This window comes from Neofelis nebulosa, chromosome 11, assembly GCF_028018385.1.
Source record: "Neofelis nebulosa isolate mNeoNeb1 chromosome 11, mNeoNeb1.pri, whole genome shotgun sequence".
Classification (NCBI taxonomy): domain Eukaryota; kingdom Metazoa; phylum Chordata; class Mammalia; order Carnivora; family Felidae; genus Neofelis; species Neofelis nebulosa.
Genome location: NC_080792.1, coordinates 47,797,900 through 47,817,696, shown reverse-complemented (window position 1 = coordinate 47,817,696; position 19,797 = coordinate 47,797,900). Strand labels below are relative to the sequence as shown.

Sequence of the window (19,797 nt, the reverse complement as noted above, 5' to 3'; positions counted from 1 at the left end):
AGGAATTTGAGGGGATAACTGGCTATGCCTACATGTAGGACAGAGCCCAATAAATAGGCACTAAAGAAATATTTGCTAAAAGAAAATGCGGGGTTTTAACAGCAAGGTGGTAACACTTAGAAGAATATGAACTCAGAATATTTCATAATTATTCCGTCAGGCTGATTTTAAAACAACGTCCCAAAGAAATAAAATCAATGAGAGATTAGTAGTATATACCAACGATATAACAATGTGGAACAATTCACTTCTACAATGTACTACCAATAGTAGATTCAATACATATTTATTCCACTGCCTTCTTCAATGGTTTTGGCATTTAAAATAATTTGGTACAAGTGATCTCATAAATACTTTTCACTTTCTTTTTTTTTTTTTTTATTTTTTTAAAATTTTTTTTTTTTTCAACGTTTTTTATTTATTTTTGGGACAGAGAGAGACAGAGCATGAACGGGGGAGGGGCAGAGAGAGAGGGAGACACAGAATCGGAAACAGGCTCCAGGCTCCGAGCCATCAGCCCAGAGCCTGACGCGGGGCTCGAACTCACGGACCGCGAGATCGTGACCTGGCTGAAGTCGGACGCTTAACCGACTGCGCCACCCAGGCGCCCCAATACTTTTCACTTTCAATTGCAAAGTTGAATCACTTGACAATGACTCTAAGATATATCTACATTAAATTAAAATTTCCACAAGCATGTATATTTTATATTCTAGAAGTAGCACTTAAGGATTATATTCCTATAAGTACTATGCATACTTCAATGCATAGTTTCTAATATATAATATTTTGCATTATAATGTATTAAAAGTTTCAAAAGATTTTTATGTATCATGCAAAGAGAATGCTAAATTACCATATTAATGGTATATATTAAACACACTTCAAACAACTTTCAATGTAATGTAATAAATCAGTGTTTAATAAAGATTCTGAAAAGTACTTAATTATTTTAAAGTAGTTTTTTAATCATGCATGGCTTTTTAACTCTCTTTCAAGTATCTGTTCATAATTGTATTCCCCACTGACCAGAATGATTCCTGGAACATGCTTAAAAATAAGTATCACAACAATATTTTTAAATGAATAAACACCAAGGTGTATAGTAACAGGAGAGGTAGAGGAGGCACTGAAGCAATGCAAAATAACTTTTTTGGAAAAGATCTCTTCAACTAGTATTTATGATATTTCAATGTTTACCAAGAAATAACTGAGCAAAAATGTCCCTAAAAATCTCATTATTCTTAACTTCAGTATGAGTTTATCTAGCAAAAAAAAAAAAAAAAGGACAATTTCATAAGCATTTGTATACATAGGGCTAATTTTATATCCACTACCCATAAAGTATATGTATAGCATTTTACAGTTTCAAAGTCACTTTTACATACTATTAGTTCATTAAATCCTAACAACTCTTATGAGGAATATGAATGTGTGCGTGTGTGTGTGTGTGTATTGCATAAACTGAAGATCTTAAGGTTTAAGTTCCTTGCCAAAGGTTAGCAGAGGAAGAACTGGAACCAAGATCTTTTAACTCCAAATCCCACAAGCTTTCCAATCCACGATGTGGCCCAGTAACACTGCTGATGGAAATACATGATCATGAGTCTTAGAAGCAGAGGTCTCACTTTAGGGAAATGGGTGAGGGGGAGGTGGTCAGGAAGGTAAAGGTTACCACTTTGGTGGACCAAGAAAATGGGGACAGGGTGTGCACACAGACTACAGCAAAACATTTGTTAAAACTATTCCTTGGACCCCCATCAGGGATTAGATCCCTGTAAAATAGCATTTTACGTTAGAAATCTGGCTGACTCCATACCCTCCAGGAGAAAGATTTCTCATTCCAAGAATTAGTAGATCTGTTCTCTTCAAAACCTGGCTTAGAGCCAAGGTTCTCCGTCATGAAGAGTAGATCTGGTTCAGCTATAGGATCTGTTTGGTTTTCCCTTTTTTTAAATTAGAAGGCCTAGTTTTAGCCTAGCCCTGTTGAATCAAGACTTCCAGGAATGAACCAGGCCTGTGTATTGTTACAGAAATTGATAATTTCTCCCACTACCTGTGGGAGAATCCCAATTTGTTAGCTGGCTATACTGCCCTCCAGCTAAAAGATTATTTCTCATTCTGTCAGCTAAGGCAATATGACTAAATTCTGCCCACAAAGAAGGAAAGTATTATGAAGAATTCACCAGATCTCCTTAAAGGGAAGGGCATACTCCTATTTTTGCCCTTTGTTCCTTCCTGACCATAAAATCAGATATATGGAATAGCCCTTAACATCTGAAACTGCTATACCAGGCCCAGACTGCCCACCTCCTGTCTCCTTTAAGGTGGAAAAAAGAATCTCTAACTTATTTAAGCTAATGTTACGAGGTTTAGAGTTTTCTTGAATGCTAACACTAACATTAATAGATGTAATTTTTTTTTTTCAAAGCACTACAGATTATTCTGATGTGGCTCCTGGATAAGAATTACTAATTTAGGAAAATTTCCTTTCAGTTAAAAAAATTTTATTGAACGCCTACTACTCTTTCAAAGTAAATGCTAGGAATACAAAGTAAAGTAAGAGATTGACTAATCCATGGAGACATTATGGTCTAGTGTGAGAAAAAGACACTTCATACCCAGCTGTTATATTAAAAATGCATATCCAGGGGTGCCTGAGTGGCTCAGTCGGTTGAACGTCCAACTTCGGCTCAGGTCATGATCTCGACGTTCATGACTTCGGGCCCTGCCCCATGTTGGGCTCTGTGCCGAGACCTCAGAGCCTAGAGCCTGCTTCAGATTCTGTGTCTCCCCTTCTCTCTGCCCCTTCCCTGCTCATGCGTGGTCTCTCTCAAAAATAAATAAAAACATTAAAAAAAAATTAAAAATGCAAATCCAGCATTACTTCTTCCTTAAAGCTTTTCAGTAGCCCCTTATCACCTTTGGATAGTCTCCAAAGGTATGTGTACCCATGAAATAGAAAATCTTCCACATTTGTCAAAAACATTAAACAAAATATTACATACACCGATATGATATATATATAGAGAGAGATACAGACTGACAACAGTGCACTCACATGGTCCACGTGCCACATGGTCAAGGCTAAAGTGCAGGACACCCAGTAACATTCAGGGAAGAGTAGCAAGTACTGCTCAGAGACTGACAGAAGCACTCGCCTTCAGGACACTGTGCTGTACTACAGACTATGAGAGTTGGTTAGGAAGATTCACGGACAGTATTAATCCACAAAATACACCCATTTTAATAAAGGCTTCTGCAAAGGAACTTCAGAGTAAAGATAATGCTAATTATGGAAAGTGAGCAAGCAGAAAATGGCACAGGCTTCTACCATCAGTGCGTTGTTTGCTACACCTGGTGAAAACCTATTGTGCATAATCAGATGACAATAAGCCAGTTTTCCAGAAGATGTATACAACACAGCCACCTATTATTTACGTGTTGTTATTATGCCCTGAGATATAAACTAATGAGCATGTGAAGCCAAGACATTTGACTTAACATTTTACATCCGAGCTTCCACAGGGTGAAGACAAACCTCCTGCAGTCTTTTCAGTGACATTTAAAGTCATGTGACTTTCAGTCCAGAGCTTTACTCTTTACATTTCTACACTAAATGTAATAAAATCTTTAGAAACTCCTTTAAGGTGTTTCAGAAAAGACAAAAAACAAAAACAAAAACAAAAAAACCCTACAAATCACTTGGGGAAACACTACTCTCAAACTACAAAAAAGTCTAAAATAGAAAACAGTATGATGAAAAAAGATACGTTCCTTTGTCAGAAAATATTGCTATAAGGTACACAGACAAAAGACTGGATGAAGATATAAAAAAACAATTTAGTGTGAGATATTTGCCCTATGGAAAACTACAGATGCTTTGAACATGTTTTGGCTAAATGATGTTTGAATAATGAACCACAAGAACTACGTTTTGTTATGAACCTCTAAAGGGTCAATGTACCAAAGATATATTCTCAATGGTAAATAACGAATTTAAAATGTCTTACGGAAAAACTATGTATAAGTGTAATACACTGATGGAGTTATTTTGACCATAAATTTTAATAGATTCTGATAAATTTAATATCACAATGTGAATAGGAAAATAAAAAAAATACAGACTGATCAGCAAAATAGATTAAAAAATTATAAGCAAAATATTAGTATGCTAAATTATGCATAAAGAGGAAATACATCCCAACTAAGGTAGGTATTTTTTCCTGGAATTTAAGGTGAGCTCAATTTTTAGAATCTATCAAAACAATCTTACATGATTATATTAACAGATTTCTACGTTTGTAATTAACATACATATTACATATATATATATATATATATATACATACAGAAAATGATTCAATAAAAGTAAACCAACTAAAAAACTAAGTTTTAAGAAAATTACAATTATGTGTGTATGCCTGTACATACATATACACACACACATAAATATATATAAATATATGAGAAGGAAACTTCAATATAAAAAAAAAAAAACCCTGAAAAAGTCTACCAAAAAAACTTAGAGCAAACATCTTATTCCATGTTAAAATATTAAAAGCATTCCTCTTAAAATAAGGAATAAGAATGCCCATCACAAGTTCTTTTCAACGTTTGTGAAGACTTAGTAACACATTTAGCCAAAATACTAAAGATAGAACTGAGAAAAAATGTTTTCAAAAGATATGGATGTCTGAATAGAAATGTCAGAGAATCTAGAATTATTTAGATATAAGAAGTGAGGTTGCTGGATGTAAGATTGATACACAAAAGTCAACATCAACCACAAAGCAAAATGTAATCCTTTCCTCCACTGAATTGCCTTGACACCTTTATCAAGACTTAGTTAATCAGATATGTGTGGAGATCAATTCTGGAATCTCTGATCTGTTGCATTCATCTGTGTGCCTACTCTTTCATCAATATCATATTCTCTCAATTATAACTTTATAGTAAGTGTTCAAATCAGGTAGTCTTAATCTTATAATTTTGTTCTCTTTCAAAATTGGTTTAGCTATACTAGGTCCTTTACATTTCTACATAAATTTTAGAATCAGTTTGTCAATTTCTAACAAAAAACAAAAGAAAACAAAAAACCCTACTGGAATTCTTCCTGGACTTATTTTGACTCTATAAATCAATTTGGGGAGACCAAGGATATCTGTATTTAGGAGTCTAGTTTCTCTCCATGTATCAAAATGAGAACAAAAACAAAATCTAACTCTTAATGGATTATAGATCCAAATGTAAAGTTAAAACTCGAACACTTTTGGAAGAAAACATAGAAAATCTTAGCAACTATGGGCTTGGCAAAGATTTTTTTATATAGGTCATACAAAGATACACACACACGTATTATTATTATATATTCTTATATATATAAGAAGCTTGGATATCATCAATATCAAAACTTTTGCTTTTCAAAACATAATGTTAAGAAAATGAAAGGCAAATAAGAGACTGGGAGAAACCACTTATCCAGTAAAGGACCTGTATCTAGACTGTATAAGGAACTCATCTAACTCAGCAACAGAATGACAACCCAATTTAAAAATGGGCACAGGGGGCGTGCCTGGGTGGCTCAGTTGATTAAGCGTCTGACTCTCGACTTTGTCTCAAGTCATGATCTCACGTTTGTGGGTTCAAGCCCCGCACTGGGCTCTGCGCTGACAGTGTGGAGATTCTCTCTCTCTCTCTATGCCCCTCCATTGCTCAACTCTCTCTCAAATAAATAAACTTTTAAAAAATAATACAAAAGGGCAAAGGACTTGAACAGACATTTCTCTAAACATACAAATAGCCAACAAGTATATGAAAAGATGTTCAACCCCTTCAGTCATTAGAGGAATGCAAATTATTACCAGGAGGTATCACTTTAAGTAATTAATTTTTAAGTAGGCTCCCTGCTCAACCTGGGGCTTGAACTAACAACCCTGAGATCAAGAGTCACATGCTCTACTGACTGAGACAGGTGCCCTGAGATATCACTTTATACTTACTAGGATGGCTATAGTTTTTGTTTTTGTTTTTGTTTTTAAAGAAAATAACAAGTGTTGACAAGGACGTGAAGAAAATGTAAAATGGTACAGGTGCTGTGGAAAAGTTTGGTGGCACCTCAAAATGCTCAACAGACTATTGCCATATGACCCAGGAAATTCAGTCTTAGGTATACACCCAAAAGAACTGAAACGTTTTCAAATACCTGTACAAAAATGTTAAAAGCAGCACTATTCACAACAGTCAAAAGCTGGAAGCAACCCAAATGTCCATAAACAAATGGACGAATACATAAAATGTGTTACATACATACAATGGAAAACTATTCAGTCATAAAAAGAACAAAGCACTGATACATGCTACAGTGTGCATGAAAATTAAAAACAGTGTTATAAGTGAAAAGCTAGACACCAAAAGTTCAAATATTGTATAATTCATTTAGTGAAATGTTCAAAACAAGCAAATCCATACGGACAAAACACAGATTAATCATTTTCAGAGGATGCAGAGTGACTGCCTAGTAAGTACAAGGTTCTCTTTTGAAGTGATGAAAATATTTTGAAAGTAGTCAGAGTGATGGTTGCACAACACTGTGACTTGCTAAATGCCACTGAATTACACACTCAAAATAGATATTTTTATGTTATATAAATTCTACCTCAGTTTTTTTTTAATCAAAAAAGAAGTCCCACAAACATTAATTTCCCATATTTCTAGGTATTTACCTAAATGAAATGAAACATTATGTCCACACAAAGACTTATACACAAATGCTAACAAGTTTATTTACAATAGCCAAAAACTAGAAACAATCCATATGTCTGGCAACAGGTGAAAAAAAAAATCCTGGTACATGGTGAAATGCAATACCACTCAGCAATAAAAAGTAACAAACTATTGATACATGCAACAACATAGATGAATCTCAAAATAATTAGGCTGAGTTAAAGAAGCCAACCTCCTACACCTCCAAAAAAGTGCAAACTGTATGATTCCGTTTATGTAAAATTCTAGAAAATGCCTACTGATCTGTAGTGGTAGAAAGCTAATCAATAGTCTCTTGTACTGGGGTAGGTGGGAAAGTGGGAGGTATTACAAAAGGCAGGAAGAAACTTCTGGAAGTAAGCATTCTTTATCTTGATTGGCATGATGGTTTCACTACTGTAAACATCCATTAAACTGAGTTACACTTTAAATATGTGTAGTACTGTGTAGAAGTTATACCTCAATAAAACTGTAAGAAATGATCATATTTAGCAAGAGTAAGGGCCTAGTAAAAAGACCACTCAATACTGATAATGGGACTTAAAATAATAATTTCTTATGCAAACATATTTTCAAAGAGTATGTCTGTAAAAGAAAAATATTCACTGATGCTACTGAAAACAACGTCAGTATTAAATAGTCACGTATACTGCATTTGTGTGTTCGCCAATACCCCTAAACTAAGACCCACCAAAACCCCACCAGTGGTTGCTGGGTTCTGGTTTTTATATTTCTCTCCATCGTCAACAGAAGACAGCTTTCTGTACACTACTGCATATCTTCCATATCTCTCATAACTTCTCAATTAGAAAAATACCTTTAGACAGGTCTACTCAAGAACTGATGTTTGCATCAAATTTGCAAACACTGGCTTTGCATTAAACACAAAATGTTTGCAAGGTACTCTCAAACAGTGCAGAACACAGGGCTTCCGGAGGCATCCAGAATGAAAACCCCAACTGAGACTCTGTTAAGCACATTCTTGTCTCATTATGGTTGCAAAGCTTCTACCTAAAAATAGCTTACTCTTATATAACCACTCACCACAGATTTATATATTTTATGTATCCTTGAAATAAATTTCTTTTTTCAAGATGTGCCACCAGAGGTATAAACAATCATTTTTAAAAGCAGGGAAGTTTTATGGTAATCTAAACAAATCTGATTTTTAAAAGTTATTCAAAGATTCTGTAGTTGGTAGTTCTGATGAAAATAACTACAAAAAGTTATACATAGCAGAAGTAACACCTACCAAATCTCATTTTTTAAATGAATTTTAAAAATTTGCATACAATAAAGTCCATTTTAAGAGTATAGTTCAATGAATGTTCACAAATCTATACCCCATGTCACCAGCACCATTACAAAGATACAGAATATTTCTACTCCCACCCTCTGCCCCAAATTCTCCTGTGCTCCTTTACTGTCACTCTCCTGCTGTTCTCCCCACCCCCAACAACCACCGCTCTCATCTCCATAACTATGCTTTCTTTAGGTTTGTCTGTTCTTGATTTCAAATAAATGGAGTCATGTACGACACACTCTTTTGTGTCTGGCTTCTTTCACTAAGTACAATGTTTTTCAGAATCACTCATGTTGTTGCAAGCGTAAGCAGCTTTTTTTCTGTTCCTGATGCCCATTCCACTAGACAGCTATACCCTGATTTCCAACTCTTACTTTTCTAATGCCTTCAGTTCGGTCTATGTGGGAACAGTGTTAAGTCCAGAAAGACAGTAACTTTAACTTTGTTATTACAGAATTTTGATATTTCATTGTTTTAACAAGTGTTTTGCAGTTCTTAACCTGTTGGGGGGGGGGGGGGGGAGACTAAAATATGCCAGGATCACAATTCAGTAGGTTCTAATTCCATCTGAAGAAAGCATTTTAATTAAAGCAGTGGTTCCCAAGTTTTGCAAGTCATGGCACAAACAGAATACAATCTTTGTATGGCAAACAGAAGAGATCAGCCACCTGGTTTAGACCCTTAGAAGGGTCTAAACCCTTCTTAGACCCTTAGAAGGGTCTGCCCCTTCTAAGTGGAAAGGATTATTCATCTGAAGCTCACTACTTGGAGAGCTCTGTTAAGATATAGTTAAAGAGGGGCATCTGGGTGGCTCAGTCAGTTAAGCGTCCAACTCTTGGTCTTGGCTCAGGTCATGATCTCACGGTTTGTGAGCTGAAGCCCTGTGTCAGGTTCTGCGCTGAGAGCCTGCTTGGGATTCTGTCTCTCCCTCTCTCTCTCTGCCCCTCCCCTGCGTGCACTCTCTCTCAAAATAAGTAAATAAACTTAAAAAAAAAAAAAAAGATACAGTTAAAGGACAAGTATTCTTATTTTAAAAACCTATATTGGATTTTATAGAAAAAATCTTCTGCACACATAAAACCGTATGTAAAATAAAATATTGATTAAACAACCAAAGTAATGTGAAAATCCTTAGAGTCTTAAAACAGTGAATGTGGCTTATTTTCCCTTCTTTGAGTGCAGCACTTAAATTATTTTTGTCTTCAAAATTTTTAAAAATTGACCCATGACTGTGAACAGGTGCCCACATGGCCCTTCCAAGCCCAGTACAATACAACTTCTTTTTTATTGAATTTAGATTCAAATGAGTTAACATATAGTGTAGTGTTGGTGTCAGGAGTAGAACCCAGTGATTCATCACTTACCTACAACAGCCAGTGCTCACCCCACAAGGGCCCTCCTTAATGGCCGTCACCCATTATGATACAACTACTAATCAAAGGGGAGTCATTATGCTTCTCATGCAATAAATACTCATCACCACCTACACCATGCCAGGCATGCCAAGCTTCAGAGGATCAGCAACGAACAATATAGACCAAACTCCCTGCACTCAGAGAACTTATAGTCTACTGGGAGGAAACAGCTAGAAATGTCTGTTAGATGGTGGAAAACATTGAAAGCAAAAATAAAGCTGGGAAGGGGGAAGCCAGTCCTGGGAGACACGATGGCCAGAGAACTCAGTGATCAGGTGCCACTGAGTTAAAGGCTGACAAAGCTGAGGGAGAGAACCAGGCAAGGACCTGGGAGAAGTGTGTTCCAGGAAAGGGAAGAGTGAACATTCTGAGGGGGAAAAGGCTCCCAGTCTGTGGGACAGAAGGAACCCACTGTCCTCAGAACAAAGCTGGGGTTGTGGAGTGAAGCACATGAGAGGCCATGAGGTAGGGGAGCAGGGCTCTTCCCATGGGACTTTGCGGGACACCAGAGCAATCAAGACTCTTCCTCCAGCAGAATGGAAAGCCAATGCGAAGTGCCATGCTCTGCACTCAAACTTCATGTGGAACACTGGCTTCACTTCTGGAGGACGTATTTTTAGAAAAAACCTGAGAGAGATCATTGCAGAGTAAGAAAACGATCTGGAAAGCCAGACATTATAGTAACAGTTGAAGGAACCTGTGGATGTTTGTAGAATTTACTAGTTGCTCCAAATAGCTGAGGTATTATCCCAGGAGAGGAAACATTAAGTTTTTGTGATGTTGCAGAGCACAGACGTGAATTAAAAGAGAAATGGAAAAAGTTTCACCTTAATGTAAGGTTGAACCTTCTTTTACTTTTAGCTTTACCACAGGGGAATGGGTGGTCATAAGGAAAAAAACTCCCGTATAATAGTAGTATCAGCAGGAAGAGGAGGAGCCAACATCTAGGTATGTTTACCATATGTCAGGTGTTATGATAAATACCTGGCATACTATTTCATATAATCCTCCCACAATCCTGTGAGGTAGGTATTATTAACAATGAAGAAACTCAAGCTTATTGAGATTACGTGACCTGCCTGAGATCAGCCAACTGTTAAGTGACAGAGCTGGTATTCAAACCCAGGTCTGTGGGACTCGGGCTCCAAGCCTGGAAGTATTGGAGTACACTGCCTGTATATCCATTGATGGCAGTCTCACAAGCACATAAAATGACTATCTAGCTAAAGAGAGGATTCTTGCAAATGGAGGAAAATTCGAGGACCTCTAAGATCCTTTTGATGGCTTTGTGGTTACATTTTCCTCAATTTTCTCCCTAGTTTTTAAAATTTTACTTTGACTTCAAGATTTACAGAAAGTTTGTGCTCCTAAATATGGCTAAAGATCAAATAATTTCATTACAGAATATGTTAAATTCCCTGTTCAATTCTAATGCCCAGGTTAATTACTTTCTAGCTTTGATATTTTATTAGTTCCCATGTACAAATGAAGATAGGCTTGACTTTTCTCAAGTATATCAATTTCCTGGTTTCATATTTTATATCTGTGGTGATTCAAATATATCTTTCCATCTTCCTATGCTAACTCGGTAGACAAGATAAAATTCTTCTCAATTAAGCAATGACCCTTCAAAATACAACAGCAAGGCAACATCTGGTATCTAGAATACAGAAAGATAATGAAAATAAAGGTAGAATATGGATATTTAGACCTACACCTAGTCTTAAATCCATGGAAACCCTGAGAATTACCCATGCTTTGTGCAGCTGCATTTTCACTAAGGGAAAGGAGGGAAAAGAGCAAACCAGGGAGACTTGGGGCTATGTGCCCTCCACTACACTTCAACAGGGCAACTTCTGGTTTTGAAAATAAAGGAAAATCATGGCCTTGCACGGCTAGTATGGGGCAATGTAAGAAGAGACCGTCTGTCAACCCTGAGGTTGACATTTGGATAAAAAAGTGATTAACTCTACTTACTAAAAAATGTTTTTCCACATTTCACAACCATTAGGATGGCTACCATAACAAAACAATGGCAAGAGAAAATAACAAGTGTTGGACAGGATATAGAAAAATATACTAAGATATTTGTACGCTCATGTTCACAGCAGCACTGTTCGTTCACACAGACAAAAGGTGGAATCAACACAAATGTAACATCGATGGATAAGCGACTAAGGAAAATGTGTGTATGCTTACAATGGAATACTATTCAGCCTTAAAGAGGAAGAAATTTCTGACACCTGCTACAACATGGATGAACCCTGAAGGCATTATGCTGAGTGAGATAAACCAGGCACAAAAGGACAGATACTGAGTGATTCTACTTATAGGAGGTTCCTAAAGTCGTCCAATTCAGGGAGACAGCAGGTAGAATGGCAGCTGCCAAGGGCTGGGGGAAGAAGGGAATGGGGAATTATTGTTTAACGGGTTTAGAGTTTCAGTTTAGATGAAACTAAGAGATGCAAAGAGTTCTGGAGATGGATGGTGGTAATGGCTGCACAACACTGTGAATGTACCTAATGTGACTGAACTATGCACTTATAAATAGTAAAGAGAATAAACTCTATGCTCGTTGTATTTTACCACAAATAAAAATCATAAGAAAAGGCTCCAATTGTAACATTTGCCATATATTTTAACTTGGGTACTTGAAATTATCTATTACCAAGTCAATACCCAAGTGCATATATTGTTGACATAAAATAAAACCATAGTATAAAGTACAAATCTATTTCTAACATTGTAACAACTATTTACTTAGTATTTACTGCTTGCAGAAAAAAACCTAAAATACAATCATCATACATGAATGCACTCTGAGGCATAACCACATTCAACCACATTCATAATTCACAAGAGAATGTTGTAATCCAGGGATTTCCAACCTGGGAGGCTATGAAAATACCGAATTTCTGACGGTATTAGGAGTGATGGAGCCCACAGGGGTGCCTAGGTGGCTCAGTCGGTTAAGCAATCAACTTTGGCTCAGGTCACGATCTCCCAGTTCGTGAGTTTGAGCCCAGCATCGGGCTCTGTGCTGACACAGCTCAGAGCCTGGAATCTGCTTTAGATTCGGTGTCTCCCTCTCTCTCTGCTCCTCCCCTGCTCACGTCCTGTCTCTCTCTCTCTCTCTCTCTCTCTCTCTCTCTCTCTCTCTCTCTCTCTCTCAAAAATAAACATTAAAAAATTAAAAAGAAATAAAAAGAGTGATGGAGCCCACCAAGATACTATGGACAAGCCACAAATCTGGCTCTGAATTCTCGTAAGGCCAAAACAGAGAAATACAATTATGCCCTTTTAATTGTCCACAAGGAAAAAATACATATCAATTCTTTAGGGAAAACAAACTCCCTCTTTGCCCTTAGTTCTAATTTCTTTTTCAGGGTAATGTATAGGGGAATGAGAGTATTCAAGGGCAGAATAATAATTTCATTAAAGCTAATCTTTTTTTTCAGGGGCGCCTGGGTGGCTCAGTCGGTTCAGTGTCCAACTTCGGCTCATGTCATAATCTCATGGTTTGTGAGTCTGAGCCCTCCGTATGGCTCTGTGCTAACAGCTCAGACCCAAGAGCTTACTTCCGATCCTCTGTCTCCCTCTCTCTCTCTGCTCCTACCCCACTCATGCTCTGTGTCTCCCAAAAATGGACAAACATTTAAAAAAATTTTTTTTCTTTTGAAATGCCCCTCAACAGAAATTGAGGATATAATTCTAACTTACAGCTTAGCAAGGGCTATTTTTCAGGAAATCAAGAAAATACATCCCAGGATGCAGTATTCTGATATATTTATCCTAAAATTAGACTATCTAGAGAAAGGGATGAATTCTGTTATCTTCTAAAAATGTGACCTCTATCAAGCAATATTTTCACAAAAAGAGGGACAGCATTTTCTGTGGAGAGCCTGGAATACAGGTATTCTGTGCAAACTCCGAAGACACTGCAATATTCTTGGCCATTTGTTTGTTTCTAAAGTTGGTATCCTTTTGTCAAACTAAGAAATTAGCTAATAGATGGCCACATAAGCTTTGAAACAAGATAGACTATCTTCTCTAATGGATAAATTTTCTAACTGAAGCTGAGTGTGATACAGTGGGGTTGTTCTTTCAGCACTAAATTTGGAGGCTGCATACTGGGTTTAGCTCTGAACGTGGCCCCCACCTCTCTACATAGACTTGGGAAAGTGGCTGTTCCTCTCTGCAGGCCTTCCTTTCCTCACCTGTCAAAAGTTAACAGATCATTGTATCAACCATTTGGAACTGTGTTTTGTGAAGGTGCCTTAGTGGACAGAAAGGTGGTTGCATTTGCCCTATGCCCCAGGGAAATCTTTTGAGGGTCACCAGACTAGATGCTTTACAGTCTAAGAGTGATTCTACGACCTTGGGATTTTAAGCAACTAATCCATAACACAAACTAACATAACAAAAACAAATGAGGAAAATATTCACAATTAAGTCCTTTCTATCACAAGAAATTTTACTAAGGAGAACTATATTCACAAACTTAATTTTTAATTCAGTTGTTTAGAATGTGAAACAACAAAATCTCCCTCATATAAGCACTGTAAGTAAAGGTTGATTTCTCAAGTAAACTCAAAAAGGCAGTATCCTAAGTGTAGCAAATAATAAATAGGTAATGATGCAGCTACAGGATAGTTTCCAGCCACCAGGTGTAATGACATGTCCATGTCTCTAGTCCCCATCTACCAGAGGACAGATGCCTCCCCTGAATCTCAACCACTGAGCACAACTTCCTTGCTTCCTGTCATTCCTGTGACACCTACCGCTTCCCATCAGGGTTTCTTTGATCCAACACCCCAAGCCACAAACCACTTCTCTGTTCCTGAATTGAGCATGAAATCCTTTCAAGGCATTTTTCTGAAAATAAAGCATGGGAAGACTGTCTCTTGTAAAACCGTTGGGTTTAGCCTTTCATCATTTGAGTCTCACAGCAACTCCTGAAGTAGAGAGAAGGCGTCTGTTTTAATAATTCTGTGTTACATGAGAGGAATAGGAGACCTAAGAATGAGCCGCCCAGAGTCACATGGCAAGACCACGGTCACTAATACTGGAGCCTGCAGCTCAGGACTCCAAATAAGAGCAAGTCCATATTGTCCCATCTGTGCTTTCTTCTTGGGCCTTGCCCAAAGTCTCCCTGACTTTGTTGTCATCAGTTGGATGGACTGAGTGAGGAGTAACAAAGATTATGCAGTAAATAAGGGTGAACCTGTGAGCATCCAAAGAAAATTAGACACAGGTTATCTGCTTTTTCCTCTTTGGTGCTGGAGCCAAGTTTCTGCAGAGAAGGAAAGAACAAGATGGCATATGTAGAATGGACAATGGAAAAATCCTCCAAGGATGGGGGTGGGGAGAGGAGCAGGTAGAAAATTGGAAAGACAGTGAGAAACAGGTGAAGACAAGGGAATGATGATCATTCCTCCACCATGCAGACTGTCAAGAGGTAGAAAAGAAGTTGTCAGGGTGAAGGAAAGAGGAAGAGGATGAGAAGCAAGTCGGTAAAGGAAACAGAAATACCAACCAATGACAACAAGAAGAGTGAGGTAAGAGAAAAAAAAATTGGAAGTAGTTAAAACCTTTGCAAAAGTATTATGTGTTTTAAGTATTAGAAGGGCAGCACTCTACACATATTAGCAGTTCTTAGTCTAGAAAGATGAAGTCTCAGGAAATACATGATTAAGTCTATAAAATAAAGTAATGGATAAAACCCAGCAGGAATATATTCATTAAGTTACAAAATACTACAATTATGAAACCTACAACTTGAAATCTGGAAAAGAACAAATTTTGAACAAAATATGTCCTTCCAAGAGACAGAGGATAACAAATGTATAGAACCTAGGGAAATAAACTCAAAAAAAAGTGATAGAGAACTATAAAAATTAATTTTAAACAAAAAAGATGGCAACAAATAACAAGCTAAAGAGAGTTCTTTGAAAAATAATCAAATAAACAAAGCCTTAATGAGACTGATATTAAAAAGATATTAATTGGAAATATCCAAATGAATATTAGGAAAAAAAATGGAAAACATTAGGAAAAAATATTTAATTACAGATTCAAAATAAGTTAAAAAAAATAGTAAGACTATTATGAAAAACCTTTTAACAATAAATTTTAACACTTAAATGGAAAGGATAAATTCCTAGAAATAGAGAACTTGTCAAAATTGACCCCAAAAGAAACAGAAAACTAAAATAGTCCTATAGCCATTAAATATGTCTAATTACTAGTTTAAAAATCCCACAAAAATAGCTTTATAAGAAGGAACAGACCACTTCAATTACATATAAACTCTTTCAGGGAACAGCAAAATAAAGAATACTCCCAAACTCATTTTATGAAGCCAGTATAATAACCTGGATACCAAGCCCTGATGAGGACAGAACCAAAAAAAAAAAAAAAAGAAAAGAAAAAAAAAATTACCAACCAACCTCATTCATAAATAGATACTAAAATCCAAAAGAAACCAAATCGAGGAGAATGTTAAAGATAATACATAATGACCAAATTAGGTTTATTCCAATTACACACAGGTGGCATATCATCAGAAAAAGTCTAAAAACATTAATTTGAAAAAATATAATTTGCCACCTTAATAAAGAAAAACCTTATGATGCTCTTATTAAATGCAGAAAGAATCTGATAAAATCCAATACCCTTTCATGATTAAAAAACCTCAACAAGAATTAAAAAGAACTTCAATAATCTGAGAAATGGTATTTATTAAATATCACTCTTAGTAGTGAATTATTAGAAATATGCCCCTTTTGAAAAATCAGGGATGAACACCGTTTCCCACCATCTCAGCTTCCATCCAGTATTGTCCTGAAGGCCCTCTCCAGTACATTAGGAACATGAAAAATAAATGAGATTTAAGAATTGAAAGAAAGGAACAAAACTGTATAATTATTCTACAATTATGATTGTCTACAGAAAATCAGTCTGTCTTCATTATTTCTACTTTCTTGCTTCCCATTTACTCTGCAGCTCATTGCAATACACCTTCTTCCTATGCCATGCTTCTAGAACTTCCCCCATCAGTTGTTACCTCAACTCGTTGACCCAGCTGTCCCATTGGCCTCCCTTGTTCTGGACTTTTCCTGCCTCTCTGGCTGATTTTGCTCAGTGTTCTCCACTGGCTCCTTTTTTCCCTTTTTGTCTTTTAATATAAGTATTCAATCCTTTGATTTCAAACTCTTTCAAGCTGGATGTCTCCGAGGTGACATTATTTACTCCTTCAGCCTCAAGCTCCATGTTTATTCAGGTGACTTCCAATACTAACGATTCACAAATTTTTATTGAATGAGTAAGGATGCCCTTCTTGGACGTCACCATGTCCAAAGGTGAACTCACCCTCCACCTACTCCCTTTATTCCCTCCTTCAGTAATTTATTCGCCATAAGCCTGCGAACTGTCTAGGATTCCATCTTCTCCTCCATTCCACATATTCAACTATTATCGGCTCCTATTAGGTTATTTTTGAGTCTCTCTTGGCTTTGTACCTTGCTTTCCTTTTCAGTAGTCACCAACTTAGTTCAGACTCTGATTATCTCTCTCTTGAATTCCTGCACCTGGTCACCCTGTTTTCAGGCCTTCCTCTAATCCTTCCTGTAAGGAGCAAATCTGATTAAATCTCTCCCCTCTTCAAAATCTTTCAGTGATTCTAACTCCCAAGATAATGTTCAAACTCTTTAGGCATATTTAATAAAACCTTTCAAGAAGACCCTGCTTCTATTCATCTAGCTTTGACTGGTTTAGCAAGTTATCTGACAAGGTAAACACTGTGTAAATACTTACTGAATTAAGGACAAAAAATTACATAAAGTAATAGATATCAAATCAATGGTGGACCATTATAAAAATGTATGGGGGTTATATCCTTACTACTCTTAAGTTAAAATGAGAGGAAAATTGTATCTGCCTGTAACTCACTCAAAATTCATTAGACAGAATATAATCTGGTACTGCACTCTCTAGCAGGAATTCAAGACAAATACAATTGCATGCAGGTTACAGACTTGGTATCCTTGTGATACAAAAACTTACCAGGAAAAGATCCTGGGTCATACCAAGCATGACAAGGCTAATCACACATATACACTCTCCCCGCGCCCCACCCCCCCGCCCCCAGCCTCATACTGCTTAATTAAAACCTTATGTATTTTTGTTCAAATACTTTACAAATTATCAAAATGAAAACCTGCTTCATTTTACATAAACTTCCTATTTATTTAACTTCTGTCCTAGTTGCTTCCAAAATTAATTTGAAATCTATTTCCTGATTATACACAGAAGCTAAAAATTTAGGAATAATGCTGAATAATGTGGACCAAGTAAAAAATCTAAATTTCTGCTTGGAATTAAAAATTCTTATAATCCTCACAGAGCTGATAAACACAATCGTATGTCTGAATACTAATAAGTTTATAAAAGCTTCGTAGAATATAAATGGTAAATGTCATAAACTGTACATAAAGCTGAAGACATGGTATTACATAACTATTTTTATCAATTATTTTACATACAGTATTCTAAATGTGCTTGACTGTATTTATATACTACCCTGTAGTATGTGCATCTGCTTTTAAATATGGAAAATCTAACACCTTTTTTCATTTCCCTCATTCTGCAAGGTGTACAACTGAGGGTAGAGAGATTATGTGGGTCGCTTTCGGCCTCAATGAAATTCCCTAAAATGAGCCTTTAAAGAGTTTCTAAAGAGGGGAGACTAGAGTCTGGCAATCATAGTCACAGTGACACAAATGCTTTTAAGATCCCAGTCTAGTAAAAGTAGTACTGGGACAAAGGCTGAAATAGCTCTCTGGTCATCATGCTCAGATTAAATATCTACTCAATCAAAATTGAGCTAATTTACCAAAGTCATCAACTTCACTGCTGAAATCAAACATGATTTGGACCAGAGATGAACTTCGGTGTGTCCTCAAACATAAAAAAAATATTTTTTTTTATACTTAGATCCCCATATTCTAGCCTACACATTCCTCCACCAACACGCATTTCAAGCATTTTTCTCTTTTGAAAAAGATTCCTAAGTTACCCTATGTCTCTAAAACAAAATGCCTTCAGTCTGTCTTTGAATCTAATTAAAATTAAGAAACTTTTAATACCTTTAATAACTCTCAAAAGCTGGACTAAGCTCTTCCCTGGTATCTTCCCTTTCTTACTAGCCTCCCTCCAAATCCCAGAAAAAACCAGCACAACAGAAAACACAAAACAACTAGCCACATGCTCTGAATGCTGGGGAACGTGATTCTCCACTGGTTTAGGCTACAAAGAAAGCCTATGAGTAATCAAAAATCCTTAATCAAAACAAAGTTAAAAGCTACCTCCCTTCCCGCTCCCCAGCCCCAGTATAATTTCTCCTTTTCTCTTTAATCCACTCAAGTGTTTCCTTGGAATTTTAGCGGCCTCCAAACAGCGGATGGTAAGTTCATCTCAATGTCAGCCAGGGCAGAGACATGCAAAAAATCACTAACTTGGAAGGTTATTTAGGACAATAATGTCTTTCACTGCCTTACTCCTCCCACTCGGGCCCCACTTGACCTACTACCAATATTTAGCTGGGAGAAAAAAAAAAAAATCTGTCCACAGGCTTTCCCCCCAGCGGCTCTTCCTGTGGGAACCCGACGCACACCCGGAGCCGGCAGGAAGACCCTGGCCAGGCAGGGACATCAGGGTCTCCCGGCTTCGCGCACCCCTCCCCACTCGCCCGCTGCTGCACTCCGCTCCCCGCACAGGCGTCCAACTATTCTTGGATCTACTCACATCCCTAGATCTCGTCTGGCCGCCCTCCCCCCTTCCTCCCCTGGTGTCCTCTGTCGCCCCGAGGCTGACCTAGCAGAGCCCCCGGCGGGCGCACACACTCACCCACCTGGGCCGGATCTGGGGATCCCCGGCAGCGCGCTCCACCCTTCACTCCTCGGCCAGCTCCAGCACAAATGCGCCGGCCTGTCCCTCCGCCTCCCCTCCAGCCCAGCCCAGGGCGGCACCGCAAGGTCTCTCTAAGTCACCTTTGCTCGGCCCGCCCCCGGCTCCAGCGAGGTCAAGCAGAGGCGCGGCCCGCCCGCCCGCCAGCGGCCCAGGACTCCGGTGCCGGGCCGCCAGAGGTCCGTGCAGCGCCCTTCGGCCGCAGAGCCAGAGCCGCCCTCCCCTCCAGGGCTTGCCAGGGAGAGTGCGAGCAGCGCGGGGAACGGCCTGCGGCAGGCAGCTCCGCGCTGCCGCTGTCGTCGTCCAGTCCCTCCTCCCGAGGCCCCCCTTCCGCGTGGCCCGCTCCGC

General features: G+C 37.9%; 1 protein-coding gene across 7 annotated transcripts in view; it reads right to left on the bottom strand.

The window, feature by feature from the left end:
* Window positions 1-19,797, bottom strand: part of OSBPL1A (oxysterol binding protein like 1A) — a 269,191-nt gene that overhangs the window by 112,336 nt on the left and 137,058 nt on the right. For 2 of the 7 annotated variants that reach the window (XM_058692479.1, XM_058692480.1), the window contains exon 1: window positions 19,390-19,495. The exons of 3 other annotated variants lie outside the window; for them this stretch is intronic. The gene's annotated coding sequence lies outside the window, so the exon portion shown is untranslated. 2 more of the 7 variants (XM_058692478.1, XM_058692481.1) reach the window with 2 other exon arrangements.